Raw genomic sequence first — 17,488 nt, 5'->3', positions numbered from 1 at the left:
TCTCAACCTCATTGATTTCAACTTATTTTTGTGCTTATATCCAATTAAGTTATTTGACTCTTGAATTTTTTATATTGATGTTGATCATCACTTCATGTTTTGACTTACCATAGTTTGACACCCAACAGCCGATGTATTTTTCATGCTGGGGTGTCGTTAAACATTCATTCATTCATTCATGTCTGCCGTATTACCATAGTTTGCCACCCAATAGCCGATGTATTGTTCATGCTGGGGTGTCATTAAACATTCATTCACATATTCAATTAAGGTTCAAGCACTCTCCTTGGCACACACCTCAGCTATCTGGGCTGTATGTCTAGGACAGTGGGTTAGTTGTTAGTAGTTAATGAGAGAGTACAAGGTGTTGTGGTCATACACCTACCCACTGAGTCGTTAAAACTCGCTCTGGGTGGGAGCCGGGCCCAGCCTTAATGTCGATGGCTTAACCACGCCAGTGTCTCAGCCTCACGCCTAACAGCTTAACTACAATACTACCAGAGCAAGTAGAAATTCAGTAAAACACTTGTTGTCATCTTCATACAACAGGGACGGCAGACCCAATGTTAATCAGCAGCTGTAACCTTTGGAGACACAGTGGGAGAACAATTTACTGATGACTCATACATGTAGCAATGTCCCCATGAAACTAGTTGTTGAACCATTGCTGGTCTGACTCATTTCACCAATTAATACAGTACAATTCTAGTGATTGAGCACAATTCTAGTGATTGAGCACAACCTAGTACATAGAAGACATTTCTGACCCTTAGTTTGACACTCAATAGCCGATGTATTTTTCATGCTGGGGTGTTGTTAAAAATCTATTCTATTCTGTTCTATTTTCTGACCCTTAATGCACTAATGAATAAATTCCTAATGTTACATTTCAGTTTGTTTGTTCTTGCCCATTGTGTTTGTGTCTTTTATATGTACTTTGCCATAAACAGGAAAGTTCCTAACTGTTGCCTTTTATGTACCATTCTTTCCAGTTGGTAGAGCACTTGCTTGAAATGGTTGGGTTGTGGGATCAAGCCACCTCAGTGGATTCAATTGGGTTTTTTCCTATCCCATCCAATAACCCCCACCTGGTATATCACAGACTGTCCTGGATGGAGAGGCCGGCACCTATGCCCATGACAGGCATGCACTACAAACAGCTTGCTCTGAATGTGCACATTAAGCCCTATGACCTGACCTGCTGACCTGACCTGTCTGTGGGGAAAATACATATAAAATTTACGTTTCAGCTAACGGGAGAATTTTTTTTATCGGTTTTTCTCAAAAGACTAATGTCGTAATGTCGGAATTAACCAATCTTTTACATCCAATACCAATAGCCAATTGTTAATATAATAATATATTTATGTGCTCTAGCAAAGTCATTAATCGTAAAGTTTAACTTTCATAGTGAGAAACAAAAAATTCAATTGTGTCACTATGAGTGATTGATCCCGCTGCCCATGACACCTCATTGAGCTACACATGCCTTATACATTGTACCATAAAGAATACTTTTTTATTTGTTAATTTGAAATAATTATACAAAGTAAAAAGTAAAAAAAGCACCAAGAATCCCTCTATAGCAACATATAAATATGATGGTAACAGCCTTTGGATTATTAACAACCTGTTGATTTTTTATCAGCTGAAAAATGTTTTTACCTGGCCAGGTAGTGGTGGAATGAGCACAACGCTCAGTGACTTGATGCCACAGGTGTATTGTTTGTAGAAACTAAATCATTCTAATGTGTCATAGTGCACACTGGGAGGCACGATTTAGCTCAGTAGGTAGAGCAATGGCTTGAGGTGTTTGGGTCATAGGATCAAACCTCCTCGGCGGACTGAAAGGATTTCCGCCATGTCAGCCAGTGTCCCATGACTGGTATAGGTCGTGATGTGTTCTGAGAAAGTATAGGTAAAAGATCCCCTTGCTGCTAAATGGATCAAATATAGCAGGTTTCCTCTGAAGGTTACATGTGGGAAATTACTAAATGTTTAACACTGAGTAGCTGATGATTAATTAATCTATGTGCTCTGGTGGTGTTTTTAAACAAAACAAACTTTTAACTTTTTATGCACATCATTCCCATAGTATTATAGTTGCAGGTAATGATTTCAAAATCATTCAAACTTGATGATATCAGAATCATTCAGTATTGTTCATAAATCAGCTAATATACTTGATGATATCAGAATCATTCAGTATTGTTCTAAATCAACCAATATACTTGATATTAAAATCATTCAGTATTGTTCATAAATAAGCTAATATACTTGATGGTATTATAATCATTCAGTATTGTTCATAAATAAGCTAATATACTTGATGGTATCAGAATCATTCAGTATTCTAAATCAGCTAACATACTTGATGGTATCAGAATCATTCAGTATTCTAAATCAGCTAACATACTTGATGGTATCAGAATATCCTAAATCAAGTAATATATAATAGTGGCCTTTGTGAGCACTAGTAATATACCAGAGCCAGGGATACGTGACCAGGTGATGTATTTCACTAATTAATAGGACATAATTCAACATTTAATCTCATTTTCCTCGCCACATGTTAAGACTGTTAGGTGTAATGACATCATAATCCATAGTCAGTTAATGAAACTTGACATGACTCAGTTTTATTTTACTCTATCTTAGAAAACTTTGATTTCACATTCAAGCACCATCACAAACAAAGAGAATGCTAAAAGGTTTTTCTGATCAAGTCTTGGAAGTGGCAGTCTTCCTACAGGTAGTGCAGGAGGGATGAAACATCCTGTTACAGATCTTCTAAAGGAGTGGCAGTCCTCCTAAGGATGAGCACCTGATAATAGATCATGGAAATAATCATGACTTTGCCTCAAATTTCTTTTGATTCTGCCTTGTGCAGAGATTTGATTTTGATCACAGTATACAATTTTGTCATTCAGGTAAAACTTACATTTTTTTTCCATTAGTAGCAAAGGATTTTTTATATGTACCATCCCACAGACAGGATAGCACATACCATGGACTTTGATATACCAGCCGTGGTGCACTGTCTGGAATTAGAAATAACCCAATGGACCCACCAACGGGGATCGATCCTACACGGACTGCACACCAGGCAAGTGCTTTACCACTGGACTACATTCCGCCCCAGTCTTCAGTACAAGTCATCAGTCACTAAGATGAACATAGCATTTCACAAATAAAGATAATGTTTGACATCCAGTTGCCAATGATTAATAAATCAATTTGCTCTAGTGGTGTCATTTACAAAACAAACTTGTTTCTACTAAAGACTGCCCAGTCTAATCATTGTGTCTGTGACAGAGATTGGGGAAAAATTGATACACATGACCAAGCTGCAAGCGGTCCATTTGTTTCTCATTGCTTTCTCACTCACAAATGATGAACTGTTATCCAATGGTAAAATCTTATGTAACTCTTGCTTCGAATTGATTCTGTAACATGTACCAGACTATAGCCAGGTTTTAAACAAAACATGAATTGATGTTCTGTTTGGCAGATTTGTTACATTATTAATTCATACAGAAAAAAAAATCACTTGAGTTGTATTAGGGGAGTTGGACGTAGTTTATAGATACCATGCTCACTTTAAGTGCATTGGTTTGTAGGATCAGTCCCTGCCCTTGGATCTAGTCTATCCAGTACATACCCCACAACTGGTGTATCATAATAATAAAACATTTATTTATAGAAAGTAGCTCAGTTAATTCTGGACAATTCTCCCCTGAGGCTTTTTTAACAGATCTGAAGAAAAAAAAAAACCCAACATATTTGTTGCTATAACACTGTTATTCATACAAAACACCTTATTTATTCCTCTTGTGAGAGGGAAAAACCCCCCAAAAAATCAAAACCCCCAAAACCTCTTTTCTTCACTAATGTAAAAAACCCAATATTTAAATAGTAAAATACTGACCAAATAAAATATTAAAAACTTACAGAAAACCTTTTCTCTCTTCTTTTTTCATTTCTTTTTTCATTTGGCATGGTACGTTTATGATCCAGTTAAACCCTATTATCTTTGTTCTACCAGACTGGCATTAAGTTAATTGCAGTGTAAATGTTGCTGTCATTATGTTAATTGCTGTACACGTTTATGGAGTATTATTATTTATGGTAATTTTTATGACATGTATAAATTAATACCCGTCACGGTTTCAGATCTGAGTGACATTGCTCTTACATGGAACGTTGCATGATAGCTGCTCGATCAGTTTTCTGCATAGTACAATACTTAATTGCCTGGCATTCTATACTAATACCTTGAAACTGTTGCGAAATTACACTGCAGATGCTATGGAGTAGGAGGAAAGTGAAAATCAGATTTCACTGCATTAAGGAGAAATTAGTTCTAAGATTGTTTGTTTGTACATATCAGGTTCATTTTTCTTGAAAGGTTACCTGTGTTGCAGTTTTTTCATCAGATACGGTTAGTCATTAGTGAATATAATGTGTCGGTGTTGGGTGGGTGGTACATTTCGGCCTGCAGTTAAATAGAGTTTGATCTGAGCATTCAGCTAGTGTGTTTTTCTGTGACGATCTCCAAAGAAACATTATAAAGTGTATTAATTGTATGGATGGAATGGTTCAAATGGTGGCTTTTTCCATAATGGTTTGATGATATATCATAGAGTATTGTTTTGGGGAAGTTTTGTTAGGGTGGTTTTAGGGTGGTTTTCTTTTTTAGATAGGCTTTTTAGCAGACATAGGAAAAGGTTTGGTTTAATGCTTTTTGTCTTAAGTTTTATTTTGTTTTCTATTTTGATGGTCTTTGTTGTTATTTTAAAGGGAACATGTGAAAAGTTACTTCATGATCAAGTTGAATTGTTTTTTTGTTACTGCAAAGCAGCAGTATATGTTGAAATATGACAGGATGTTGTCGTTTTAAATTGTAATGAGCACAATTATAGTTAAATTGTTTTGTTATTGTTTCAAGGCAATATGGTTAAAATAGAGGTTTTTCCCATAATGGTTTGGTGATAAATCATGCAGTATTGTTCTTTTGTTGTTATTTTGTTGGGGGTTTTTATTTTTTGGTATTTTCATTTAGTTTTTTCTTTTTGTAGATTGGTTTGGATTCCAGCTTTTTGACTTAATTTTTGTGTTTTAGTTTCTATATTGATTGTCTTTGTCAATCAAGTTCAGTTGTTTTGTTACTACTTCAAGGCAGTCGGATGTGGTGAAATATAACATAATTTGGTTTTAAATAGTTTCAAGTATGATGATAGTTGAATTGTTTTGTTACTATTTCAAGGCTGTATGAATTGTTGAAATATAACATGATGGTTCGGTTTTAAATTGCAATGATTACAATAATAGTTGAATTGTTTTGTTACTGTTTCAAGCTGTATGAATTGTTGAAATATAACATGATGGTTCGGTTTTAAATTGCAACAATTACAATAATAGTCAAATTGTTTTGTTACTGTTTCAAGGCTGTATGAATTGTTGAAATATAACATGATAGTTCGGTTTTAAATTGCAATGAATACAATAATAGTTTAATTGTTTTTTTATTGTTTCAAGGCTGTGTGAATTGTTGAAATATAACATGATAGTTCGGTTTTAAATTGCAATGAATACAATAATAGTTGAATTGTTTTGTTATTGTTTCAAGGCTGTATGATGTGGTAAAATATAACAGGATGGTTTGGTTTAAGTTGTAATCACTACAAAGATAGCTGAATTGTTTTGTTACTATTTCAAGGCAGTAGGACGTGGTGAAATATGACAGAATGACTTGGTTTTAAACCTGTAACCAGTAGAACAATGGGTCAGACCAATGTCCGCTTGCTGACCTCTGATGACCAGGCTCGAGCTGACCCAGCTACCTCTGAAGATGAGGAGGAATCTCTTAATGACATTTCCGAAGAAGGTGAAATGGCCAACATAATCTCTGAGGTACCATTAGACCTGGAACTGTTTCGTAAAAAATCCATCAAATTCGAAGCAAAGACCTGGAAGAGAAAAACAACTCTCCATTCAAAACCATCATGGCAAATGAAGCAGGAGACACACGTGTTGTTGCCTTTTGAAAAAAGCCACCAATTGAGTGAATCTGATGGTGCAGTAATAGAGTTTTCAGACAGGACTATTTGTGACAGTGATGATAGACAAAAGGTCCTGGTACATGCACCTATGCATAAAGCCGTGTTTAGGCCTCCCATCGAGAAAACGGATGAGTGGCACGAGTTTGGAAAACACAACCCCAACACCCACCACCTCGCACGCACCAATACTCTGGCCGTCTGTCAGTTTATGCGGGGACACCCAAAGGTGTGGTCAAGAGAAGGCTTTGTCAAAATCAATTCCTTCTTTCCCAAACAGCAGGTAAGACTTGTGAAATATCGGAGATGAATTTATGACCATTGTTGAAATAAGGTAACATTAAGTTTTTTGTATTAAAATAATTAATTCTGTTTGCATCATAAGTGTAAACAGTGTTTTGATTGATTCTATTTTTGTCTTGCATTGATGTATACATATATATAGGCAGAAGACAGGATGTACATTATTTTTGATATGGTGCCAGTGACTGCATCAACTTTCACCTGTTATGTTTTCACATTCATAGTTCTATTTGTCCCAAACTATTACATCCTATATCAGTGCAACTTAGTTTAGAATTGAATCTATGAGTTTGTCTCAATGCATATGTTAAACAAAAATTATTTCTTTTTTCATTATTTTTTTCTCTCTCAAAGGTTTTGTTTTTAAATAAGGAATTAGATTAATTAAACGCTAATGCATTCATTCAATGTGTGTGTGTGTGTGTGTGTGCTTGTGTGTGTCTGTGTGTCTCTTTGTCTGTGTGTGTGGTTGTGGATGGGTGGGTGTATGTGTGTATGTATGTGTGTGTGTGTGTGTGTGTACATATGTGTGTGTACATATGTGTGTGTGTACATATGTGTGTGGGTGTGTATACATGTGTGTGGGTGTGCTTCTTCATGCATACACATCAGCAAATGAATATATACAGATAATCATGTTTCCATTCTTCCAGCTTACTATTAAATGCAATGTGACATTCAGAAAGTTAGCCAACCAGATGAATATGAAGGCAGAACACTGTGATAAAGTCAGTTATTTTGACATATGCTTCACTGCGTGCGACAAATTCTTGTACTTTTGTCAGTGTGTATTTCTCTGATGTGAGGGTATGGCCACATAGCATATATATGTTGTTAACTAACCTGAGATTTAAATCATACATACATGTATGGTGATTAGTTATACAGTGATGAATGGGTGGATTGTAGATGCAGTGATGAATGGGTGGATTGTAAATGCAATGATAAATGGGTGGATTGCAGATGCAATGATGAATGAGTGGATTTTAGATGCAGTGATGAATGGGTGGATTGCAGATGCAATGATGAATGAGTGGATTGTAGATCTAGTGATGAATGGGTGGATTTTAGATGCAGTGATGAATGAGTGGATTTTAGATGCAATGATGAATTAGTGGATTGTAGATCTAGTGATGGATGGGTGGATTTTAGATGCAGTGATGAATGGGTGGATTTTAGATGCAGTGATGAATGGGTGGATTGTAAATGCAATGATGAATGGATGGATTGCAGATGCAATGATGAATGAGTGGATTGTAGATGCAATGATGAATTGGTGGATTTTAGATGTAATGATGGATGAATGGATTATGGATGCAGTGATATTATATGCAAAGATGAATGGGTAGATAGGTGGATACATGGATGTATTTTGGTTGTATAGATGGATAACTAAATAGATTGGGTAATATTTTTAAAGAAGAATGGTGACAGCTATATGATGGATTATATGGCTGAAAGTATATTGTATTTTGGATTGTGCAGATGGATGTAGATAAATGGATACGTTTTAAAAGGAAATGGTGACATTTATATGATGGATTTTTGATGGATGAATGTACATTGTATTTCAGAGGTGTAGATTAATAAATAAATGGATAGTTAATATTTTTTTAAGGAAGTTAGATTTGGGATGATGAAATCAGTTCGTGTATTGGTACATATTGTATGGTTAAAAGGACACTGATGGGCAAATGTGAATTCATAGCAAAACTTAATGGATGCATGCATGGATTGATATATGTATGTTTGGATTGATATATGTATGTTTGGATTGACATATGTATGTTTGGATTGATAAATGCATGCTTGGATTGATAGATGTAGATGCATGCATGGATCAATTTTCTATGAATGTATGGATGGACTGACCATGCAGTTTGACAGACGGTGAATAAAAAGATTATCACTTTGTTGCATAGTGGTAGTAAAACATATGCAACTCCATAAGATATTGTACATGTATTTTTAAATGGTTAAGAACAAAGAATACAAAATACTTTTCAACATAAGATCAAGAAATGAAGGTAAGTCTTTTTACCATTGTTTTAGAGTGTGATTAATTACATTCTGTTACAGTGGATTTCTTTCAATGTTTATCAGTAAGGACAGTTTTGATTGCTTCTTTGTGTGTGTGTGTATGTATATATTATATATATATATATATATATATATATATATATATATATATATATATATATATATATATATCAGACCTGTCAACCTTTAGTCAAGAGAAAGCAGGAGGTGTGTGTTGAAAAAGCAGGAGATTTTGTCAAAAAGCAGGAGATTTTTTAAATTCACACAATTTAACCCAAAATCGCAAGATTTAAAAAAAACATTATTACAATAAGTTATATGAATACTTTATGATGTCATATATACTTCTTAACCTTAGATCTTGGCATTAAAAAAAAAATATATATATTAATTTTTTTTGTTTTTAATTTTTTTTAAGTTTAAATATTATTATGATTAAAAAAAATATATTATTTTATCCAAAAATGTTAAGAACATGAACAAGAAATAAAAAATTTAATTAGTACATTTACGGTATTACACTTACAGCCTTACAGGTTGCGTTACATTATCGTTTGTGGTTAGTGTACCTAAGTACCAAAGACAAATTTATATAAATCTTATAAATTAATATTCAGTTTTTACTATAATGAGGAACGGTGGCGTGGTACTTATTTAAAATCATTATAATGATGCAATAAACATTGTATTTTCATTAATCATAAGTAAAACCTCATTACGGACATCGTGTGAAATATACCGGAATTATACCCATTTCCGTGAGTAACTTTATGTCAATGTCAAACACAACATTTTTTAATTGTACAAAAATAATTTCTTGAAGTGTACCCTTATAACCAACATTTTACCGCACAAACATACAAAATTAACTGACACAAGTATGTTTATACAGCTAATTGGTCTTTTCGTTGTCTTGCTGTGACATGTGATTTTAACATGCATGTGTATCGCTGTCAACTCGGGAGTCTGGCAGTTCAGATTCGTCATAGTTGCATTATGTAATCCAGTGGGAAGACATTTTACAATTCAGAGGTGTTATTAGAACTAAATTGGATAGTTTATTTTTTTTAATATGGCAACACTGAATGTCAATACACAGCCTGTTGAATTAGCGGCAACACGCTTCGTAGCCATTACGATGACAACAAACATTATAATAACACGTCATTTTATAAACTCCATGTGCTTTTTTAACAATATAAATAGGCTATCCCACAATTCTCACTTCGGCAAAGGTTAAACAGTCGGGACAATTCGGCCTGTTACATTCTCGGAAACCGAAAGTAGTCGACATTTTCCGAATGAAAAAAAAAAGGCAGAGTTACTTCCCTTCTGTTATTTTGACAAAAGAGGATTGATTTTTTTTTTTATGCTTACAAAAATGTCATTTAACAGGAGAAACTGTCTCCCGCACAGGGGAAAAGAGATTTGATCAAATACCGGGAGACTCCCGCGGAATCCGGGAGGGTTGACAGGTCTGATATATATATATATACATATACATATACATATACATATACATATACATATACATATACATATATATCGTAATTAATCCATGAACTCTGACGGCATTAACTGTCGCCTCTTGTATTTATCAAGTTTATAGACAAACTTGATAATGATAACAGAGTCACAATATGGAACTTGGAATCAGTATTTTATTAACACAAAATACTTAGCGGTTTCTGACGAAAATTCCACATGTCATGAGGCCCAAATTGGGAGAATCGTAATTAGGGTTTGCATAAATCAACAAGAGGTCTTAATTGGGTATATCGTATGTCGAAATTGTATCTTCGGTTTATTGAATATGCTGCTTATTTGAATATATCCTTAACGGCCAGTGGTCACTATTTTTCACCCAAAATCATAGTTTGAACCTGCTATAACAGTCGCAAGATTATCATCATGAAGACGTTTTTTGGTTTATTTTTTTGTCCCTAGTTATGTCTTTTTTTAATAATCTTAAAAATTATAAATTAAATGTGTTTATATGGCCATGTCTGTAGCTTTGGGTTTATTTTCCGTGAAAGTAAAGTTCCACTGTCATTCGCTGATCATAAATGAAAAACAAACAGGCACTCAATAACTTCCGTGACACGCAGTTACTGGTGGTGTAATTCGACTGGTTCTCAACGTCCTCACTGAACAGTAGATGACTTCCCATTGACTGTACATAATGTCATCTGCATGTATGGTTACTCTATTGAGTGTCTAGAAAGAAAACAAATGAGGTGTTATGGTAGGTGTTTGATTGTTTCTAACCAGCCATGATTGGTAAATAAACATGAATTGCTGAAGGCGGTGGTTATTAAAGATGCCCTGTGTTAGGATTATTTTACTGACTCATGATCTTATTCAGCTGTAATCAACAGTCATGCTCCACTGAAGGATTAGCGGTGATGTGAAACAAACAAATGAGTTAAACATGTCACATGGGTAATAACCTTCAATTACACAAACTATCTTCTACAAGTCAGTGTCAGTGTTTGCGAAATGTATTAACGATTACGTTTGCATTCAAAATGCCACCGAAAAATCGAACTGCTTTAACGTTAGAACAGAAAATTTATGTTATTAACAAATCTGAGAAAGGTAATTTAAGTGCACGAAAGATCGACGATCATTTTGGTGTAAGACGTTCTCAGATTAATTCTATTTTAAGGATAAGGAAGGAAATGTATTGGGGGGGATTTATAGTGGCTGTTATAGACAGGTGACCGTTATGTACAGGTGACCGTTAGACCAGGTTTGACTGTGTGTGTGTGTGTATATATATATATATATATATATATATATATATATATATATATACTTAAAATTTACAGTTATTTGTATACATACCAGTACATAGACTTTACAGTTATTTGTATACATACAAAGACTTTGCAGTTATCTATAAACATACATAGACTTTACATTTACATGTATTTGTATACACACATAGACTTTGCAGTTATTTGTATACACACATAGACTTTGCAGTTATTTGTATACATTAGTCTTATTCAACTTAACGTACTAGCACAACAACAATGCTATACCACCCTGAGTTATAACCTCCACTGCAGAATTATCTCCCCTTGCCGGATGTATAACCTACACCCACGCATGGGTAGACTGTATATCCTCATTTTTGATTCTGCAGTCGTGTTCGAGTTCTGTAGTAAAATTTTTGTCAAATTGTCAAATTGTTTATTAATTTGTAATTTTGTTTTACTCTGTCATACGAGGTCTTTTGGGTAATTTACACAGGGGGTTAATGTCTGACACGGCTTCCTCGGGCTCCAGCCGGTTGGTTGTGTGTGCCGAGGGGGGTTGTCTTAAACGACTGCCCCAGTTTGATCAGCATTTGTTATGTCGGGCATGTTGTTCTTGTTGTTTTGAACGCCAGTGTCATATCTGTGTAAATTGGTCCCCCTCCACGTGGGGGAAGGCTAAGAAGCTGTCAAAAGACGCCGAGCGAAAGAGGATGATTAGACGTGAACGGGATGTGCGGAGCACAGTGGCAACCTCCGGGGTCGTGCTCCATACCGATTTGCTGGCGGTCGGCAAGTCCGTGTCCAGTTCAAAGAGCTTGCAGACAAGTGGTAGGCGTAAGGGCGCCTCCTCGTCTGTTCGCCATCTTCATGGTGATACCAGTAAACCCGAAGCGCCGCTTGTTGTTCCCTGTTTCGGCTGAAGCAGGGAAGGTTTCTTCCAGGTCGGGCTCCGTTCGACCTGGGGATTTGCTTTTGCCTCCGTCGGTGGAGGCGGCGCCGGTTACGGTTGTAACGGGGGCATCAGTCGGAGGGAGTGCAGTCGTGGCAGGAACGACTGTGTCTCTCAGTTCCGACACCCATCTTGCTGATGGGGGCAGGGTTATCGGTCCTTCTGTGGAGGGGTCGATTAGCTCTAGAATGAAGTCCGCTTCGCGTTTGGCTCACCAGATTTCTGGTGCAGGGTTGGTCGTGGCGTCCGAGGGCGCCGTTTCGGCCAACGCATCTTTCGGCACTACTTCGGTGATCGAGTCTTACAACGTCTCGGTCACGGAGCCGGGTGGCGTTGTTTCGGGTGCGACGCCAGTGGGCGTCCCTTCTGTTGTTGGGGCGCTTGTACAGCGTCATCAACGTTTAGATCGTTCGCATGTGGCTACGTCAACTGGGTTGGCTAATCCACACGTGGTACGTTGGTTTCAGAATTCGGTGCAGGATTTGTACGTGTACGAATTTCCTGACAGTCCGGTTCAACCGACACCACCAGTCCCGTTGTCTGTTTCGGCAGGGATCAGGGAAACTGCAGCTTTCTTGGGTGCGCCTGTGTTCTACACCGATGGTCAATCCGGACCTGTCAGATCGGGGTAGAGGTTCCAGGCGTTATCCCTCGACTGCGTGGGCGGAACCTTTCGTTCAGGGTCCGATGGTTTCGGGTCGCCCTCAGGGGTGGACTCGGGGGGGACTATGTTTCTCTTTTTGAGAATTTCATGGCCTGGCTAGGGGAATCGCCTCCACCAGTCCCTCCACCAGTCCCTCCACCACCGGGGTTTCCAGCAAGACCAGGGTTGGACCAGTTTGCAGATTCGGCCGGTCCACATCGTCCTGCCCATGCAGTTTCGTTTCCGTTACGGTCAGCGCATTGCGCGTCGTTTGAAAAAAATTCTTCTTCGGAAGACGATTTTCCCTCTGAATCAGTGTGTAGTTCGGGGGAAGGGTCGGCACCAGGTTCGGTGCTTGACGAGATTCCCAATTTGGCCGATGGTACGCCAGACAGCGATTATGATTACCAGGCGGTTCTTGGTTTTGTACGGGAACAGGTCCAACTGGTGTGCACGGACACAAGGGTGTTTCGTTTGTAAACCGGCCTTTAGCGATGGACGCTCCGCGACAGGATTTCAGCTTGCCATTAGCGCACGAGGCGCATGAATCTCTTGCGGAGATTGATGCTTTGATTGCGGGTAGCGATCGCGGTGGTGGTGGAAGAGTTTCCGGCAGCGTTAGCTACTGGGAAACTGTTGTCTGCGGCAAAGGTTTTGTCCACGTCTTCATATAAGACATTGGGAGCTTCCTTCCTTTCACATCCAGCGGTCATTTCCGCTAGGTTGAAGGCAGATTGCCACCCATCTCCTAATGTCAGTGTGCCACTCACGGATTTAGAGACTTTGGAGAGGTTATCTAAACTTCTTTTTCAAGTCAATAACCATTTAGGTACGTTTCTATTTGGGTTAGATAAAGCAGTCACGGGTCTTACGCCGATGGCTAAGGGTTGTTTGTTGGCGGCTTCTAAAGCCTCTCATCATGTCGCTCAGCTTGCTGGGCGTGTTTTTGCCAACAGTCTACTTCTGCGTCAGGATCACTACCTGGCGGGACTGAGAGCGACGGTTGTGGTTAAAACCTACTTTTGTAGTCGCTCAGTAAGGGAAACCTTACTTTTTGGGACCAATTTTAACTTGGTCATGGACCAAGAAGCGGCGAAATTCGTCCCTGCTGCTCCATCCCGAACTGCTCGTAAGTGCCAGGCGGCGTCTACTTTTAAGCCTCCACCTGTTAAGAAATCGACTTTTCTTGACAGTTATCAGATCCCTGTGGTGTCTGATTTGGGCGTGCAGTCTGGTAATGCCCGTGGTTCATCGAAACAGGGACGTTTTTGGGGGAAGCAGGCACGTTTTCGTGGTTCCGCTCGGGGCAAGGCACCCAGGGGTGGGAAGCGGCCGGGATGAAGGTGCGTGGACAATCGACATCTGCTTACGGAGGTTCCATTAGCAGATCTTCCTGTGGGGGGCAGATTGCGCCATTTTGTTCCAAGTTGGTGCGAACTGCCAGATCTGGACCCATGGGTTTTGTCGGTTGTCCGCAAAGGATATAGAATTCCGTTTTCTTCACCCTCTCCACTGACGTCCTCCCCCCAGTTACCTGCAGAACCACCTGTCGACAAACGAGTACTGGTGGAGAAGATGGTTGTCATCAAGAAAGCCATCCAGGAGGTGGATTTGGGCACTCCGGGATTTTATTCCCATCTGTTCTTCGCCCAGAAGAAGAATGGCAAGTGGCGACCAATTCTAAACCTGAAGCCACTGAATTATTTCGTCGTTATTCCATCTATGAAGATGGAGACGGTTCAGTCTGTTCGCGCTTTGCTTCAGGTGGGGGAGTTGGCAGCGTCCATCGATTTGAAGGACGCTTACCTGCATGTTCCAATCCATCGGGATTTTTGGAAGTACTTGCGGTTCCTCTACGACGGCAGAGCTTACGAGTGTCAAGTTCTGCCATTCGGATTGGCCACAAGCCCTCACGTCTTTACTCGGGTAGTAAAGGCAGTGGTGGGGCGTGTACATCTGTTGGGTATACGGATGCACAATTACCTGGACGATTGGTTAATTCCGGCGGCGTCACAGACGGCATGTCTCGTGGGCATGGAGTTAGTGATCGACATGATTCTCCGATTGGGGTTTATTTCCAATTGGGTCAAGTCGGAATTAGTGCCAACGCAGGTTTTCACTTATCTCGGGGTGGTTTTCAACCTTGTGGAGGCGTCCATTCTTCCGACGGATTCGCGACTTCACAATTTCAGGACGTTGGCGCAACGTCTTCTGGTGGAGCAAAGTGCGTCGGTGCGCACGCTCCATGTGTTGATAGGCCATCTCGAATCGCTGGCGGTGCTGAATGTGCGGTTCAGACGGTTCAAGAGACTGCTTCAATGGCATTTGTCCCGAGTGTGGGATGGTCTCAGCTGGGATTTGGTGATACCATTGGGGCCTTGGTTCATTCTTCCGATCCAAGAGTGTCTAGTGGACAAGTGTATGTCCCAGGCCGTTCCTTTACACCCACTTTCTCCAGAGTTGGTCCTGTTTACCGATGCTTCCCTCGAGGGGTTCGGTGCACACCTTTTGGATCAATATCTGTCAGGGGTGTGGAAGCAGTGCGTCACGCTTGTCTCCATTTCAGGACTGTTATTCGACATCGTCGAATTTTGTTGAGGTCGGACAACACGTTGGTTGTTCTGTACCTCAGTCGGTGGGGAGGCACCAAATCCCTGTCATTGAGTCTTGCGGCTTTGGAGATTCTGGAATGGTGCGACGATTGGGGAGTGGTGTTATCGGCCAAACACATTCCTTTGTCCATTAACGTCTTGGCGGACGCTTTGAGTCGTCATTCCCCGGTTCAGACGGAGTGGATGTTGCACCAGACGGTGGCTTATCAAGTTCTTCAGTTGTAGGGGAGTCCTCAACTCGATATGTTTGCCACTCGCCTGAACAATCAGTTGCCAGTGTTTGTATCGCCGGTACCAGACCCACTGGCACTGGAGTACGATGCGTTGAGCATGGACTGGATGGGACTGGATTTTTTACGCCTTTCCCCCTCCGGTTCTGCTTGGCAAGGTTCTGGCAAAGATCAGACAGCAACCTTGTCATGTCACGCTCATAGCCCTGAGTTGGGCAGCTCAAGCCTGGTTTCCTCCGCTCCTGTCACTTTTAGTGTAGGAGCCGGTGCAGTTGCCATTGATACCTGATCTGCTCAGTCAGAGACTGCGTTGGACAGAGTGGCATCCGAAGCCGGAGGTTTTCCAACTTCACGCATGGCGGTTGTCGGGGTTTCCCTCTGAAACCGAGGCTTTTCTAAACGGGTTGCTGAGCTCATCTCCTCGTCGAAGCGCCAGTCTACAGAGAGGGTCTACCAGTGTCACTGGCGCACTTGGGTTCGTTGGGTGACTGAGAGGGACGTGGATCCCTTGTCGCCTACTGTTAATGATTTAGCTGAGTACTTTCTGGCTCTTGTCCAAGAAAGACAGCTGAAGGTTCAAACAGTGAGAAGTCACAGGTCATCCATTTTCACTACTCTGAGGCAGTGTGGACGTCAAGATTTCTCAACGAATCTCGTGTTGCATGACTTGCTTAAGTCGTTGCAAAACACGGTTGAGAAGCCTTCCATTTTGCCTAAATGGAATGTTTTTCTGGTTCTGCATGCACTCAAAGGCAAGCCCTACGAGCCTTTGAAATTCGCCAGTCTTCGTCATTTGACGTGGAAAACTTTGTTTCTGGTCTCACTAGCGGCTTGCCGTCGTATTAGTGAGATTCATGCTTCTTTGCATGATTTGGTGGATTACAATACGGACGGGTCAGTTACATTACGTACTGATCCTGTTTTCGTGGCTAAGAACCAGGTGCCAGGGGAAGAGTTTCCTCCGGCCATCATTCAGTGTTTATCTCGTACGCTTTCTGCGGATAATTCTGATAGACTTCTTTGTCTGGTGCGGGCTTTGAAATTCTATTTGGAGCGTACTAGAAATCTCCGGCAAAACACTAATAGACTGTTTATCTCTTTCACACGCCAACCAGGAGACATTACGAAGAATGCTTTGTCTAGATGGATTGCGGCAACCATCAAACTGGCATATGAGAAGGTGGGTGATCATGTTCTGCGGAATTTCTCTGTTCGACCTCATGAGATTCGGGCGATTTCTGCTTCCCTTAATTTCTATGATTCTTTGGACATTTTCAAGGTCATGAGTGCGGGATTTTGGAAAGGTCGACACACGTTTGACCGGTTTTATTTCCATGATATGGCTGTTGGTCCGGACGGAACTCGACGGATTCAGTCAGTCATTGCAGGGCAGCAACTCATTTCGTTGCACAGGGCCACGAGTAGGGGGCGACCCTTATTTCGTCCGGTCGCTAGCGGCAGTCTTTCTGGGAGATAGTTCTCAACCTCCTGTTTGGAGAGTGAGGGGTGGATGGTTGACTATCTGGGGCAGTCGAGTGTCTTTTACCATTACTTGGTGTGCGGGTTTCCTCACCTTGTTAACTTGGTTTACTTTTAATTGGGGTTGTAGTTCTTCAATTTAAAAGTCACTTTGACATTTTATACCTCATATGATGTGGGTTGCTTTTTCACTGTATGATTACTTGAGACAAACACTACTGGTTGAATGGGTAAGTCCTCCTTGTTTTCTTACCTCCTCCCTTTAATGTTAAATTCTCGTGCTTAAACGGTGTTATATCACGTCTGTTATAGCATTGTTGTTGTGCTAGTACGGTAAGTTGAATAAGACTATTAGAAAATTTGTTTCTAATTTTCATTATTATTCATACTTACCTAGTACTAGCACAA

At 39.9% G+C, this 17,488-nt stretch overlaps 1 protein-coding gene across 8 annotated transcripts in view; it reads left to right on the top strand.

Annotated features, from left to right (window-relative positions):
* LOC121384461 (protein unc-13 homolog B-like) overlaps window positions 1–17,488 on the top strand; it is a 254,702-nt gene that overhangs the window by 154,179 nt on the left and 83,035 nt on the right. The window lies entirely within an intron of this gene.

The sequence above is a fragment of the Gigantopelta aegis genome, chromosome 2 (assembly GCF_016097555.1).
Source record: "Gigantopelta aegis isolate Gae_Host chromosome 2, Gae_host_genome, whole genome shotgun sequence".
Classification (NCBI taxonomy): domain Eukaryota; kingdom Metazoa; phylum Mollusca; class Gastropoda; order Neomphalida; family Peltospiridae; genus Gigantopelta; species Gigantopelta aegis.
The sequence above is the reverse complement of the archived record's forward strand: the minus strand, read 5'-3'. Positions and strand labels throughout refer to the sequence as shown.